Source organism: Cryptomeria japonica, chromosome 11, assembly GCF_030272615.1.
Source record: "Cryptomeria japonica chromosome 11, Sugi_1.0, whole genome shotgun sequence".
In the NCBI taxonomy this organism is placed as follows: Eukaryota; Viridiplantae; Streptophyta; class Pinopsida; order Cupressales; family Cupressaceae; genus Cryptomeria; species Cryptomeria japonica.
In genome coordinates, this window is record NC_081415.1 from 8,107,809 (window position 1) to 8,124,296 (window position 16,488).

Sequence of the window (16,488 nt, forward strand, 5' to 3'; positions counted from 1 at the left end):
TGAAATGAGTTTTTGATTCCATAGAAAAAGATGTCATTGAAATGCCAAGCCACACCAAACAAACTCCAGCTCATGTCCCACTCCTCACTCCTCAAGTTGCCGACAACACTATACAAAGTGCCTTTTTATTTAAGTCACATGACAAGAGTGCAGTCATAAGCATTTTAATAATTAATCACTTTAACGCTGACAAGCTGCATGTAACAAATGCCCATGACGTCACCCTTTTTGTCGTCAAGGACAATAAGGGACAACACGCTTTTGGTTCTTCACCAGGTGCTGTATGTCACTCACCTTTTGGGGTTACCTACAGTATGGGTTTTGTATTCCCTAGATTGTTGGTTTACAGTTGAATTCTTGGATGTGAAGTTAATTTTTTTAGGGACTGATTTTCGTTTTTTTTACATGGGTTTGAGCCAAATTGAATCGATTAGTTGTATGCTTAGTTTGGGGAAAGTTGGTCAGTACGTGTACTATTTGTGGCTCTAGTTTTTTGTGGCACAACCAAATTTTGAACAACTAAATAGTGCAGTTAATAATTCTTTTGCAGCAAGGCCATTCGGGATTGGTGCACAGACTAGAAGTACATTGTTTGGGGGCAATTCCAACGACATTTTTGGAGCATCACCGAGTCCCTCACTTGTATTTGGAGTATTTGGGTCACCAAACCATGTTCAATCAAGTCCTTTTGAAACTAATTCTGAAATACAACCTGCTTTTGGTAGTAACAGGGCAACTCCTCAAAACTGCCGATCAAAGCTGAAGCCGATGCAAAACTGCCAATCAAAGCTGAAGCTGATGCAAAACTGCCCAATCCAATTGATCGGAGTGGAGTCAGCTGAAGCAAACTGCCAAATCCAAACTCCAATTGCATTTGGCAGTTTTGCATCGGCTCCTACTTTTGGTGCAACATCTACTCCAGTAATTGGATTTGGCAGTTTTGCATCAGCCCCTGCTTTTGGTGCTACATGGACTCCATGGACTCCAACATTTGGGAGTAACCCACTAAGCATGAGATTTTGTGTGCTCAAATATGTTTTAACTCAATATATATGTGCTAATTTGGATGATCCATGTCTGTCTAATTAGTTGGATTTGCAGCATCTATAATTTTTATATTCTTTATTAATGTGGTGCATACTATACCTTTCTCATTGTTTTCTCTCTCTGTTCATTTCTCAGGGGTACCTACAACATTTGGCAGCCCAGGTGGAGGTAGAAGAGTTGTACCATACACTCTCACTAGAGTGGGAGAATTTGCTTTCTATATGCCACAATATGAGAAAAAGAGCCATGAGGTGCTAAGATGGGAGGACTATGAATTGGGTGACAAAGTTATATATCAAGAATTGTGATTATTGTTGTTATTATTTAATATTGACTATGCAAAAGTCACTCTTAAACTAATCAGTTGTATATTGCAGGTGGGCCAAATCTAGGAAGTCAAAAAACTGCGGGTGGTCTTTTTTCTCAGCCAACACAATCTCACCCTTTTGGCTGGACACCAACACCATCACCATCACCATCACCATTTTCTGCCTCTCCTTTTGGCACGTTGAGTCCGCCCTCCAGCGTTTGGTGATACCCCTGTTAGCCAATCTTCTAACTTTAGATCCTTATTTGGTTCAACTTTATCATTAGGGCCAAGTCTTGCATTTGATCAAGTACCTCCTTTGGAAATTCAAATAATCAATCATCTACACCTATTTTTAGCCAAAATACACCAGCCTTTGGCCAATCCCAACAAGCATTTGGCCAGTCCACACCAGCATTTGGAACCACCTTTAGTTCTTCATCAGGTGATGCATCAACAACACCGGTAAGTTCTCCAGCATTTAGTGCTACCTCTTTTGGCCAATCTTCTCAACCCATATCTTTATTTGGTTCAACTCCATCATTAGGGTCAAGTCCTACATTTGGATCAAGTACCCCATTTGGAAACACTAAGTTCCAATTTTTTACACCTGCTTTTGGTATAGTCTCAGTTCCAATTTTCTACGCCTGCTTTTGGCCAGACTATACCAGCCTTTGGCCAGTCCCAACCAGCAATTGGTCAACCAACACCAGCGTTTGGTGCTAACTCTTTTGGCCAATCTTCTGAGCCTGGATCTTTATTTGGTTCAACTCTATCATTAGGGTCAAATACTGCATTTGGAAACACTCAATCATGTGGACTGTTCCAATCTGCTACACCTGTTTTTGGCCAGACTATGCCAGCCTTTGGCCAGTCCCAACAAGCTTAATTTTGAAAGTGCAAGAGAAAATATAATGGTGCAAAATTGTGAATAAATACGATGCACAATTTGAGGATGTTCTGGCTACTAATATTTACCATATCTGAAGATACCTTTGGCAGCCGTTTCAATTACGGTGACAACAAAATACTAAATTAAAATGCATAATTCTCTGTCATACTTACCCTGTTTCATGTCATCTTGTTCCCTGTTAAATTGTATTCACCTTTTCAACTTCTTTTCTGCCAATCTTGTCACAAGAACCACCTAAGAGTAACTATAGAGCTATGTTTGCACAATGCAGGGTTCCAATGAGGATGTTGGGTGGTCTTTCAACTCAGATTCATTCTCCTTTTGGACTCTCTACAAAAGTGGAAGGATGAACCTATGAATTTCTAACACTTTAGTTGGAGAAAAATTCTTTCAAGGGCAAATGATTTATAGAAGTAGTTTTAGCACACTTTCGTATTTGAGAATGTTCTGTAGTTTTAGCAGACTTTTGTAGTTTTAGCCCAGCTTAGGTAGAATTGGGTTGGGCGGCAGACCGGGAGGGAATGAGACTGCAGATTCTGTAAGCTGTCCACAAATTCTGCTGGATTACATTGAATAAATTCATTGTAAAACGGCAAAGTAATTATATGGTTTTATTTTTCTGGACTTTCTAGGAAGACTTGTTTCTAATTTCCTAGAGATTGTGTTTGATTTTATTTGTGCAGCATGGCAAAATTTAGTGGACACAAATGTCAAACATGTGGAGAGGAATTTGATTCAAGGTAAACAATTCTCCATGGTTTATGTATCTTAATGGATGTGTTGTATTTCTTCTTATGATTTTTGTTCCCACAATAGAATGCGAGAGGAAAGCAAAGAAAGAAAGGAGTGCATCTTATTTTTTGAAAAGACCTTGGTTCTCGACTCTGCTGGAAACCCTTTCAGTGCTGTTACAATAGTCAAATATTACTATGACTCCATTCCCAATATCCTATGAAAGCGACCTGAGGTTTGATCTGTGTGCATTCCATACCTTTAAATCTACATGTATTGGACGAAGGGGAAGTTGAATTAGCAGTCATATCTGGTTCGAGTGGAACTGTTATAGTTATAGTCCATTTCAAAATGGCCTTTAATGTTTTTTATTTTTGTCAGTTTTATAGTAGATTAAAACTTACTTAAAACTTACATCAGGCCATTTTGACCACCTAAATTGAGGCCTCCGTTGACAGAGCACTTCAGCAGCAAATGCTAGGTCTTAAGTTCTGAGTCCTAGCTGGCTCATGAAAGCTCTAATAGAGCCAGGCTTAGGAGCCCCGATTCCTTGTAGTAAGGATTAAGGGGATGTTGGAAGTCAGCCATACTTGGACCGATGATGAGCTGATCATATAAGGCCAGTAGTATCCCTTGCAGTGTAACTTAAAGCTTAAGAAGATGTTGGAAATAAGCCATGCTAGGATTGGCGATGGGCTGATCATATAAGGCCAGTAATTCAGTTGGTAGAACACTTCAGCAGAAAATGGGAAGCTGGTCCATAGAAGTTCCTTAAGAAAGCTCAACAATTAGCCTTTTGTAAACCTGTTTTAGTTCAGTTAAAAGTTTGCAGGCTGTAGTAAGAAAAAGTCTGACCCACCATTGCTGTAATCCTTTGCGAATCCTCTTGAATATTTCTTCTATCTTTTATCGTTTTTCTCTTAATTTTGCGATCTCTTTGCTAATAGTGTTTTGAAATGCTTCTGTTTGCTATTGTTTTTTTCGCCATTTGGACAATTTTAACGGATTAGTTTCATGAGTAAACGTAATTCTAGGCAAGGTTGCTTTTATAAATGTATAAAAATTAACATTGTTAAGCTATTTTAAGTCTTGATGTTCGTAATAGCTGAGGTTTAGATTAGTCGGTCGATTGAATTTTATAGCATTTGCTGGAATTAGTTTAAAAACTTTTATTGTATAGGAAATTTTAAGTTTCTGCAAACTGTAGTGAAATTGATTTGTGGTCAACCTTAAACTCTGTTTATTTTTCCGTATTGTGTGCATAAATGTTCTATGTATAAACTGGGGATTCCCGCCCCTACAGGATGGGTTCAAAGTGCAGGTGATCCTTGTGGTAATAATTTGCAGGGTGTTCAATCTTTTAACATGGATTCTATCAATGTTGCACCGAAATCTGAAAATTGATTTTATTGGATGATCAGAACTCTTTCTATTTCAAATACGGAAGGACAGTCGGGCTATCGGTTGCAAAATATTAGATCTTTTATAACTTTGTAAATAAAGGACAATTTTTTAAACATATTCATAATGATCTGCAATTTTTATGTAGTTTCTGGGTTTGGTTGTGTGACAATTTTTAATCATCAATGTTTCGAATCATATTCAACGATCTATAATCAGAATGCATGAGAGAATAGTTTGAAACGTTGATGGTAAAAAATTCTCATACAATCAAACCCAGAAACTACATACAATATTTAAATAGATCGTGAAAATCTGATACCTCTAATTACAATTTTATCGAAAATAGTGTTTGAATTTATAATAGTTGCAATGAGATCTTCAAAATAACCAAATAGGAGATCTATGTTGTTCCATTTCAGCTTCCACCTGATGCAATCAGGCCTGGGGATAAGCCCAGGCAAGCAGCCAGCTCAACTTACACTCCTTTAATTAACCGAGCAACCGAAAATGCCATTTGAACATAACAAATCACATAAACATTCGCTGTGTCAAATCACTTTATTTCAATTCACAAAAATTCAAAATATGAAATATGAAATCGAATCTATATCTCAGTAAACAAAGATCACTCGCTTTGTTTTCTTCAGAGATATCCACTCTGCCTCCATATCAATCTTTCTTTTGACACAAAGTATGAATATAAAATTTATTTTGTTAACATTTTCTATGGACACAAAACATGAATATAAAATTTTGATTCTTTGGCTTTTGTAATATGCTGGATAACATTTGTTGATGCATGTATAATTAAAAAATTACAGCTTCATTTTAACACCTATTTTCAACAAGAAATTAGGCAGGTTGCTTTCCAGCAACCAATTCACTGGGATCCTTCCATATTCTTTATGGACTTTAACATTACTCTCTGATTTGTAAGAACTGATAGATAGACTTCAGCAAATCCTTTGGTAGTCTCTATTGACTTTTAGCATTATTCTTAGATTTGTAAGTAATGATATAGTTGATAAGTATGGCTAACTTTATGTGAACTTGATTGTTTTTTAGGTTATTACAGATATTTTTCAGGATCTAACAAGTTTAACTAATCTGTGAGTATGTTTGCTATATACTTAACTAATTCTTTGTTTCTACAATTAGAAATATGTTATTTCCATTTTCATAATATTTCACACGATGCTACACTTGTCAAGTGATACTTTTTATGTGTTCTTTTGTTTTTTTCTTATTATGTAAAAATAAAGATTTTGTATGAACAAAAATTATCTGGGGACATAGCCCAAGAAAGATTTATAGAAGACAATCATTCACAAAATGTTTTTGGAAGACCTAGATGTTTACATAGAAAGATTTATAGAAGACAGTCATTCACAAAATGTTTTTGGAAGACCTAGATGTTTACATTTATAAAACATATCAATAACTAGATGGCAGAAACAAACCTTCATTAGAGCTGAGCATAATATATAATTAATAACAAAATATGATTTCCAATGAATCTATCTTGAAACATTGGATATTCATTAGTTGATTATGTGTCTAAGAATTAATTGGACGTTTTCCTTTATAAACCCAGCATAATATAGGAATTAACAACAAAATATGTTGTCCAATGGATCTATCTTGACACATTGGATATTCATTAGTTGATTATGTATCTAAGAATCAATTTGAGGTTTTCCTTTATGTATCTTCGCTTTTGCATAGATTTTTCTTTCAACAATTTTAGTGGTCAACTAATTGCATCCTTGAGTGCATTTACAAGTTTGTCTTCCCTATAAGTTTCTTGGAACATATTGGTAAATGTAAAGAAAAATTGTTTGATAATCTCTTTTTGTGTGTGATTAAAGGTTTAGGTTGCTTGCAAGCATTTGCAAAATAACCAGATGAGTGGCACTGTTAATACATTAACGAATTTAAATCTAACAGATTTGTAATATTATTTCGCTTTGAGTTATCTATATTTTATGCATATGCATTGTGTTTACACTTCTGTTAGTGGGGCCAAGCTTTTAAAATTTAGTGTTGATGCGACTAGTTTAGAATGGTTTGCTAGAAAGGATCTTGTTGAATCTTTTGGTCAACAACAATACACACTTGACTAGAAAGGGTTTATTTTTTAATTTCAATAGAAACATAGAGAATAATCTTTTTAGTGGAAAAGATTCCTCCCAAGTTATTGACAATTCCAAATTTCAAGTATGCTCTATGTATAGGTCTTCTATTGCTTACATGGTTGAGATAGTTGTTGTTTCTAATAGTAGGATGTTTGTTAGGAACTGGTCTGGAGAATGCTTGGTGATACCCTGATATGTGATATGTGGTTTTTAGTGATGTGTCTTAGAGGATATTTATTTGTTTTGTGAAATATTCCATTTTTTTTATTAATGTTTTGATTGGCAAGTGAAGTTGGAGTGTTCTGAGTTTAGTGTTGTCAATTGGGTTGGTTTCTGGTTGACTAAGGTGGTGTATCCTATATGGATCATGGATTTTTGGTCCAGATAAACTTTGGAGGTTGAGATTTTATAGTGATCACAAGGGCTTCGCGTAGTGAACTTAGGTTATAGCATGTGCATTCGTAGCATACTAAAGAATCCCCCTATTTTCAAAAAATATTGCAGTAAACTCATTTTTTTTGTCACCCCCTCCCAATACACAACCCAAATTAAAAGCCCCCCTATTTTCACTAAAATATTGTGTTTGTTCATAGCCAAAATTAAAAACCCCCTATTTTCACCAATAGGCAATATATTGCACCCTCATTTTTGGGATATTAAATCCCCCAATATCAATGCACGTGATATAATATTGCCTAGCCAATGAAGCCCTCGTGATAGTGATATGAGCCTCACCATGGTGTGTGTAGATCCACATTATGTTCCATGCATTGGAAATTGGTTTTTGGGCCGAGTGGTTGGTGTGCTACATTGTTTATCTACACATCTCATTTGAAGTCAACCTTGGAGGATGTGCTAGCATGTACAATTCATTGGATTCATTTGGAAAGGTTGTGTTATGATGTATTTGGGTCCCGTCTATCTCTTGGAGTGGACCACAATGGATGTTTTGGGGCTAGGTAGCCTAATTTATGTAATGTTGCTTATTTTGTATGTGGTCGACCTATTTGAGAGTTTTAGTGAGTTATCTTGTATATATAGGAGTTGGAATGCGTGATTTGAGCATGGGATGTAGGTTAATTGATGTGAAGTAGATGCAACTAATTCACAAGCAAATTTTATATAGTATAAGTCTAAAAGATAGTTGAGATATTGTTTCTGGTTAGATGTGTTTTCCATTATATTGTTCGCTTGACATAGTGGTTCAAGGACAACTTCATGATAAGGATATCTTATTCATCGCACCTCTTTGATCCTCTACACTTGTCGAAAGTTGTGTTCCTTTTAGTAGTTTGTGCAACCCTTTGTATCTTGCCCTAAAGTTGTGCACCTTAGTCTTGCAAGTCCTTCAACAATAATGAACTCATTGGCCTTGATCCTAAACATTGTAATCACTTATTCATATTGTGAGTGTGATTCTAATTGTGATTTTTTCATGTTTAGGGTTTTCTGTGTAAACATGGTGCTCTTGTGGATGATCTGTTTTGTGCTTTCATGTTTCATAATTGTAGTACATTGAGTTGATAAAATATATGCGATGATAAAATCAGTATATTGTATAGTGATAACAACAAACAGTGATCAAATTAAGTGATAAATATAGGTGACAAAAACAAATAATAATATATTTCATAATATTTAAAAGATATTCATATAAATAAGATTCATCTTCACGTTCTACAATGGATGCAAAAAATGTCAAAACTAGCATGGAAACAGTGGAAAACCACGTCTTAAGAGTCTTAACATGGTCAAAGTTGGTTGAAGATTGGTGGTAACCAAAAACCAAAGTCTAAGATCTTTGATAAAAACAAAGGAAATATACTCATCATGATCAAAATATAAATCGCATAAGATTGAATTTGTTTTTCTCCTATGCGCTGATAATTACAAATCATTCTATGAATCATTTTTTTAACTAATAGTTATGGATAGTGGTGATGCATTTATAAAAAAAAAAGTTAGAAGGGACTTGACTCTTCGTTAAAAGGTAAGGAAGAGTATATGTATATATTCAGATTTCAGTCCCAAGTAAGGGAGGATATAGAGAATAATACGATTCTAAAAAAAATGTATTTTAGAGGGGAATAAATGAATCAAACAACGGAATAAAAAGACAAAAGAACTATACATATCAGATCAGAACTATTATTAATTACAGACAGTAACATCCTTGTTCTTGGTGGTATGCATGAGGTGCGCTTAATATGATATGTGAAGTTTGATAATATTCTTATGCAGAATTTAATAAAATACAAATGTAGATAGTAATACAATAGTTATATATATAGATCTTACTATAATAATTATAATTATTATAATATTTTTTTAGAAATTAATCTGCAGTATTGCATAATAATTTATACAATTAGTAATTAATAAATATGTAAATGATTTATAATGAATCAGAATAAAATTAATTTTTTAGTATGATAGAGTTAATTATCCATTGGGGTAGATGAACAATTTACTTAGTAGCTAGTTGATCAATTGAACTATGGAATATCATCGATTTGAATCACGTTAAAATAGATATGTCTCCTAATCAAGCTAGTTTAAGTCATAAGTATATTGAAATAGCTTAATTATGGTTAAAACAAGCCTAAACCTAGTAGGGGACATTACAAGTGGTATCAGAGCATGTTCCTGCCAGCCTATGGGACAAAAAACAATACACGGAGAAAAAAATAAAGAAGTCTACTTTGCGCTTCAGCAAACACATAAAAAACTCATCCTTAATTCTAGTATGGTTTTTTGAATACATGTTCTATCAGCACTTATTAATGGTGCCTCCTAGATTGCAACTACTATATCATTCTTAATATGTATTTAATCTATATATGTGTACTCCCCGATCATCTGAGATACAGTTGAATTAGCCAGTAGTAACTATATTAGCTCTTGGAATAAATAATCAGTTCTTCTGCAATTCATTGTTGCACAAGATTACTCTATTAATCTACATACAAATAAATAGCAACCCTACAACTGATAAATAAGGGTAATAAACTGGAAGTCTACAGTAAACTAAATTATGACGAATATCTGAATAATTTGGTATTTGACAGTAATTGATATGAATAAATAAAAATACATGCTATAAATCTATTGATAAATAATTAGAATGATAATAGGACACAAAAGTTGATAATAATTATTAATGACAATCTGAATTAAATCCATTATTGAGAAGTAGGGAGAACTGCTGAAGGGCACCCTACCTAATAACATAGGTAGGGAGAACTACTATAGGGCACCCTGCGGGACATGTCAAGTAGGGAGAATTGCTGAAGGGCATCCTACCTGATAACATAGGTAGGGAGAACTGCTATAGGGCACCCTACAGGACATGTTAAGTAAGGAGAACTGCTGATAAGGGCGCCCTGTAAAAATAAGTTAGGGATAACTGCTATAGGGCACCCTACACAACAATGTTGGGTAGGGAGAACTACTATAGGGCACCCTACACAACAATGTTGGGTAGGGAGAACTTCTATAGAGTACCCTACATGATAATACTAAGTAGGGGAAACTATTGATAAGACACCCTGCATGAATATATTTTCCACTGTCCAAATCTATGTCTTTATCTTTGATATTGTTGCATAAATCTTTCCCCATAGTTAATTCAAAATATATTTACTTATATGATCAAACCTTAATGTATTTCATAGTATCTTCTAACTTGGTCTTGCAGGTTTGGACTAGTAGAGGCTAAGGTACTTACTCTTAACCCCTACTAAGATCTGTAACTAGAGCATTTTTAGTCATTTTTGCTCATTCTCTTAGTCCCTACACTAAGATCTGAAACATCATAACTAGTATATTTTAAGGTCATTACAATGTACACTTCATGTGTTTTCATGTGAATGCTTCTTGCCTTAAGTACACTCGTGCGTATTCTCTACGTCCTATGTGTATACTTTATGTTTTACGTGTGTACTTATTGCCTTAAATGTATACTTCATGCTTTAAGTGTATGAACATGTGTCTTATGTATATTTCTCTCAAGTGTATGTTTCATTTGTCTCATGGCTTGTAGATATTTATGTGTTTACTATATGCTTGATATGTCTTCAACATGATTGCTCCATTATATATGTATGTCTTGTATGAATTCCTATGAGATTGCTTAATGTTGTCATATTTTCAGCATGATTACATCATGTACCTTCCTAATGTATGTTTCATGTATTCTTTACTACATGTATTCATGTGATTGCTTCATGTCCAATATGTTTTTCAGCATGTATGCCTTGTGTCTCTATGTGTCCACTCCATGAGTGCCTTTCTTATATATGCTTTGTACCTTATGTGTATTTTTGTATTCATGTGCATACTTCATGCTTTCATATGTCTACATGCCTTATGAATGATTCATGCCTTGAGTGTATTCTTGTGGATGATTCCCCTATTTTCTATATATGTTTCATACGTATTTGCCCTATGACTTAAATGAATTCATATGTGCTATGTACATTCACATATATACTTCTTAACGTAAGAGGATCCATGTGTGAGCTTCATGCTACTTAACTTGAGCAAATTCAAGTGCTCCATACTCTATGTATTTCACGTGTATGTTGCAAGCCTTGATTGTATTTACTTATATTACACACATGCTTCATGCCTAGTGTATATTCATGTGTATATTCCATGTTTTACATAGATGCTTCTTACCTCATATGCTTTGGATTTACACCTTATGTGTATTTGTATGTATGACGCATGTCATATGTTTTCATGTGTATGCTCGATGTATTGGGTTTGTGCATGGAGTGTTTACTCTGTATGTCTTTCTTATACATGCTTTGCACCTCCATGTGATGTGTATGCTTCATATTTTACGTGTACTTGTGAATATTGCTACATGCATTACTTATGACTATGCTTCAAGATTTCCATGTATACTTCAAGCCTTGCATGTATTTACATGAATTTGTGGGTATTACTTCATACCTTCCTTGTCTTACATACTTTTGATGCCTCATGTTTCATTCCTTGTGTGTATTCATGTGTATTATACATATTCAAGCTTCATGCCTCATTACGTTACATGTGTTGTGTATACTTCGTGCATGCTTTGTGTCTCTATGTATACTTCGTGTTTTATTAGTAAATGACAAAGTTAAGAAAATTGTCAATTGCTTGAGGACAAGCAATTTTTGGAAGGGTGGACTGTCATGTCCCCTCCTTGATCGTCATATATATATATATATATATCAATTATTGTTATTAATTAATATAATTATTACTAAATAATGACTATTTGAAATTTATTTATTTATTTAATTAATATTTATTAATGTTTATTACTAGTAATATCTTTGAAATATTCAAATAACAAATAAATTAATATTATATTATAAACATAATTTGATGGAAAAATTGACATTGATGACAAATAAGATTGTATGCTTACTATGTTCCGAGGATGCCTTACACATACATATGCAGTAATATATATGCGGTGATAAAATCAGTATAGTGTATAGTGATAACATCAAACAGTGGTCAAACTAAGTGATAAATATAGGTGACAAAAACAAATAATAATATATTTCATAATATTTAAAAGATATTCATATAAATAAGATTCCTCTTCACGTTCTACGGTGGATGCAAAGACTATCAAAACTGGCATGGAAACAGTGGAAAGCCACATCTTAAGAGTCTTAACATGGTCAAAGTTGGTTGAAGATCGGTGATAACCAAAAACCAAAGTCTAAGATCTTTGATAAAAACAAAGGAAATATACTTATCGTGGTCAAAACATAAATCACATAAGATTGAATTTGGTTTTCTCCTATGCGCTGATAATTACAAATCATTCTATGAATCATTTTTTTAACTAATAGTTATGAATAGCGGCGATGCATTTATAAAAGAAAAGTTAGAAGGGACTTGACTCTTCGTGAAAAGGTAAGGAAGAGTATATGTATATATTCAGATTTCGGTCCCAAGGGAGGATATAGAGAATAATACAATTCTGAAAAAATATAATTTAGACGAGAATAAATGAATCGAACAGCAAAATAAAAAGACAAAAGAACTATACAGATTAGATCAGAACTATTATTAATTATAGACAGTAATATACTTGTTCTTGGTGGTATGCATGGGGTGTGCTTAATATGTTTGCTTAATATATGAAGTTTGATAATATTCTTATGCAGAATTTAATAATAATATAAATGTAGATAGTAATACAATAGTTATATATATAGATATTAGTATAATAATTATAATTATTATAATATTTTTTAGAAATTAATCTGCAGTAATGCATAATAATTTATACAATTAGTAATTAATAAATATGTAAATGATTTATAATGAATCAAAATAAAATTAATTATTTAGTATGATAGAGTTAGTTATCCATTGGGGTAGATGAACAATTTACTTAGTAGTTAGTTGATCGATTGAACTATGGAATATCACCGATTTGAATCACATTAAAATAGATATGTCTCCTAATCAACCTAGTTTAAGTCATAAGTATATTGAAATAGCTTAATTATGGTTAAAACAAGGCTAAACCTAGTAGGGGACATTACATCATATGGTGTGTTCAACAATTACTATTACCATCTTGTGTCTAAAATATTATAGTGCTATCTAAATCTATGACCACTTCTAGAATCTATCATTATATAGATAGCACATTATTTTTTGATTATCTATATTTTATTAATGTAATCTCTTAAATTATATCCCTTTATAATTTCATAGTCTATTTGGGTGTCTACTTTACTGTGCTTTCTCTTAGATCATTTTAACCCAATTTGAACCCTATTCTACCTTATATTTTTTATTGTTAAACTCATAACTTCATTGTCATCATATGCTAATTTTGAGACTAGGTCCTACATTTTTTATTTTGACATAACGTCACCCCTTGTTTTGGTTCATTTATAAGTGGAATAGGGTGCCCAACTCCCTAGTCCTTCTAAAAGGGACCCAAATTCAAATGTCTATGAGTGTCAACCTCCATCATTTATGATTGGGTCTTGATCTTTTCATTTGATCATTAGTTGTTGGCTTACATTCAAAAATACCTTGGGAGGCCTATATATATAGAAAATCTTCTATCATTCATAAATTCTAAGTAGCATTATTATTGAAGGAGCACTATAGATTTGAGTTTTCGACACATTGAATAGTAGACTACAACTTTCTACATATATGATAATCTCTCTTTTTCATTAATTGTAGTTGTTGTAGATGTAGAAACACCAACATGAATTTGACTTAGGAAAGCCCCTATACAACATAACCATTTTTCATCATTTTCATGCATGTAGGTTCAAATCTATTAGTAGAGAGTGTTAGAAGAGAGTATAGAAAACAATGAAATGAACTCCCAAACTTTTAACAAGCAAAAAAAATTGGAGTATGATGCCCAACACTCATGTTGAACACTTTTTGGCTAGATTTTTGGGATATATACCTACAACACCTCCTAACTACATTTTGCTCCATTCTATTAGTCTAGGCGCCATCAAGACTAGGGCAACTAACACCAACTGACACTTTTAGGCTCAGTTTGCAAATCTAGGTTACTTTTTATGCCATCTTCCAAATCTGGCATACTATGGTGAATTTGTGTTATGTATTTCATTGTTATTGCCAAAAGTTATAGATCTAGAGAATACATTTCACAATCTCAAATCCATTCCAACAAAGGAACATAAATTTCAATTCTCAACTCTCCTATCAGGATTGTAGTAGAACCTATTCATGTTCCAAATAATATGCTATAAAGATTTGAGATCTTAGTTTGCGTTCATACACTAGGATCTCATTTCCACCACATCATCTTGTTGAACCTAACATGTCATATATGATAAGCTCTCTTTTTCATTAATTGTAGTTGTTGTAGATGTGGGAACAACAACATGAGTTTGATGTAGAAAAGCCCCTATACAACACAAACATTTTTCTTCATTTTCATGTGTAGGTTCGGATCTAATAGTAGAGAGTGTTAGTAGAGATTAAAAAAAACAATGAAATGCATTACCAAATTTTTAACAGACAAAAAATATTGGAGTAGGATGCCCAACACTCATGTTGAACACTTTTTGGCTAGATTTTTGGGAGATATGCCTACAAGACCTCCTAACTGCATTTTGCTCCATTTTATTAGTTTAACCACCATCAAGACTAGGGTACCTAAAACCAGCTAGCACTTTTAGGCTCAGTTTGCAAATCTATGTTACTTTTTATGCCCTCTTCTATATTTGGCATACTTCGGTGAATTTGTGTTATGTATTTCATTGTTATGGCCAAAAGTTATAAATTATTTATCATTAAGCCTAGATCTAGAACATACACTTCACAATCTCAAATGCATTCCAACAAAGGAACATAAATTTTAATTCTCAACTCTCCTATTAGGACTGTAGTAGAATCTATTCATGTTCCAAATAATATGCTATAGATATTTGAGATCTTAGTTTGCATTCATGGATTAGGATCTCATTTCCACCACATCATTTTGTTGAACCTCACATGTCTTATACATGCATCTCTTCTAATTCTAAAAAGCATACATATGATTTAAATCGACAAGATAGCTACGTTGATTCACTAATTTTAGATATTTTTATTATACATGTGATATATGCTATGATTTGGAAAGAAATTTTGTTTCATTGAACATCTCATCATGTTCTTAATTAGTTGATTACTTTATTATTTTTACAATGAAGTCATTTCATATATGTGATGGTGGCTTAACTGTTCTTATATCACTTTATCCCTCCCAACCATGAGAATATTGTGATGCAAGAGGTTGATATGATTAATACTTCCCTTTATAGCACTTTAGCTTCTATCCATTCCAATGTTCTCTCTTCTAGAGATGAAGCCTTGATGAACCATGCTTTCCCCTTCCCCAAAGTATTTCTTATTCATGAGGATATTTTGGCAAATTAAGAATATATCATGTTAACACTTCTTACAATGATATCTCTCTCTTAGAGGTGAAACATTGAATGAGGGTGATGATTCTTCTCCAAAAATATGCCTCCCCCATACTTTGGTGTAAGAGGAACACGCTTTAGACATTGACAATCCAAATCTTAACACATTTGTGGACATGTAGATGCATATTCCTATCCTAGCGACTACCTTACTTATAAAAAATTCTAATGCAACATGATGTTATTCACTTCCTTAATGTCATGTCTCCTAACATCACCTAAGTAGAGATGAACTATTGAATGATGAAAACACTTCCTCCCACCAAACAAACCTCATGAAAAAGGATACTCTTACCTCCCAAATTGACATGAATAATGTTAATAAAAATGAGCATCCTTCCATAAGGATCAATTCTTATCTATCCATCATTTTGGCACTTCAAAATATACTTATACAACTGACTTTAATGAGGGTTATGATGAAAATTCTTCCCCATCAAAGTTGCATACATGTTACAATGTTGGTTTTGACACTCTCTAAATAAGGATACAATGGACAAGGTATTGGAGGTGTGGAACAAGGAATTAAGATGCATATACCTTATTATCATAAAAAGGGCACAATATTTCCTACTTATCCTTTGCCTCCACCTTTTTATTCATTCCCTGATGCTGGATCATAAAGTTTGATTTGAAACGTTGGACGCAAAAATATCTACACAATCAAATCTAGAGAAAAAAATAGCTATCACATGTTCATTTTTTTTGCCATTAAAACTATTCATAATCTTTCTTGTGGTTTGATGTTATTCCCTTGCATTTTATTTAGATTTTCTCTCAATAAGCTCCTTTTCTAATGCTTTGGTATCATTTTGAAAAAAATATATTAAATCATTGTTTCACACAATATCAAAATGAATATGATATTACTAATATTCATATTGAATATGTTTTACAATATTTTATGCAAATTATTATTAAGTATTACATTCCCATGACTTTCCCAAACTATGTCAAATTAAC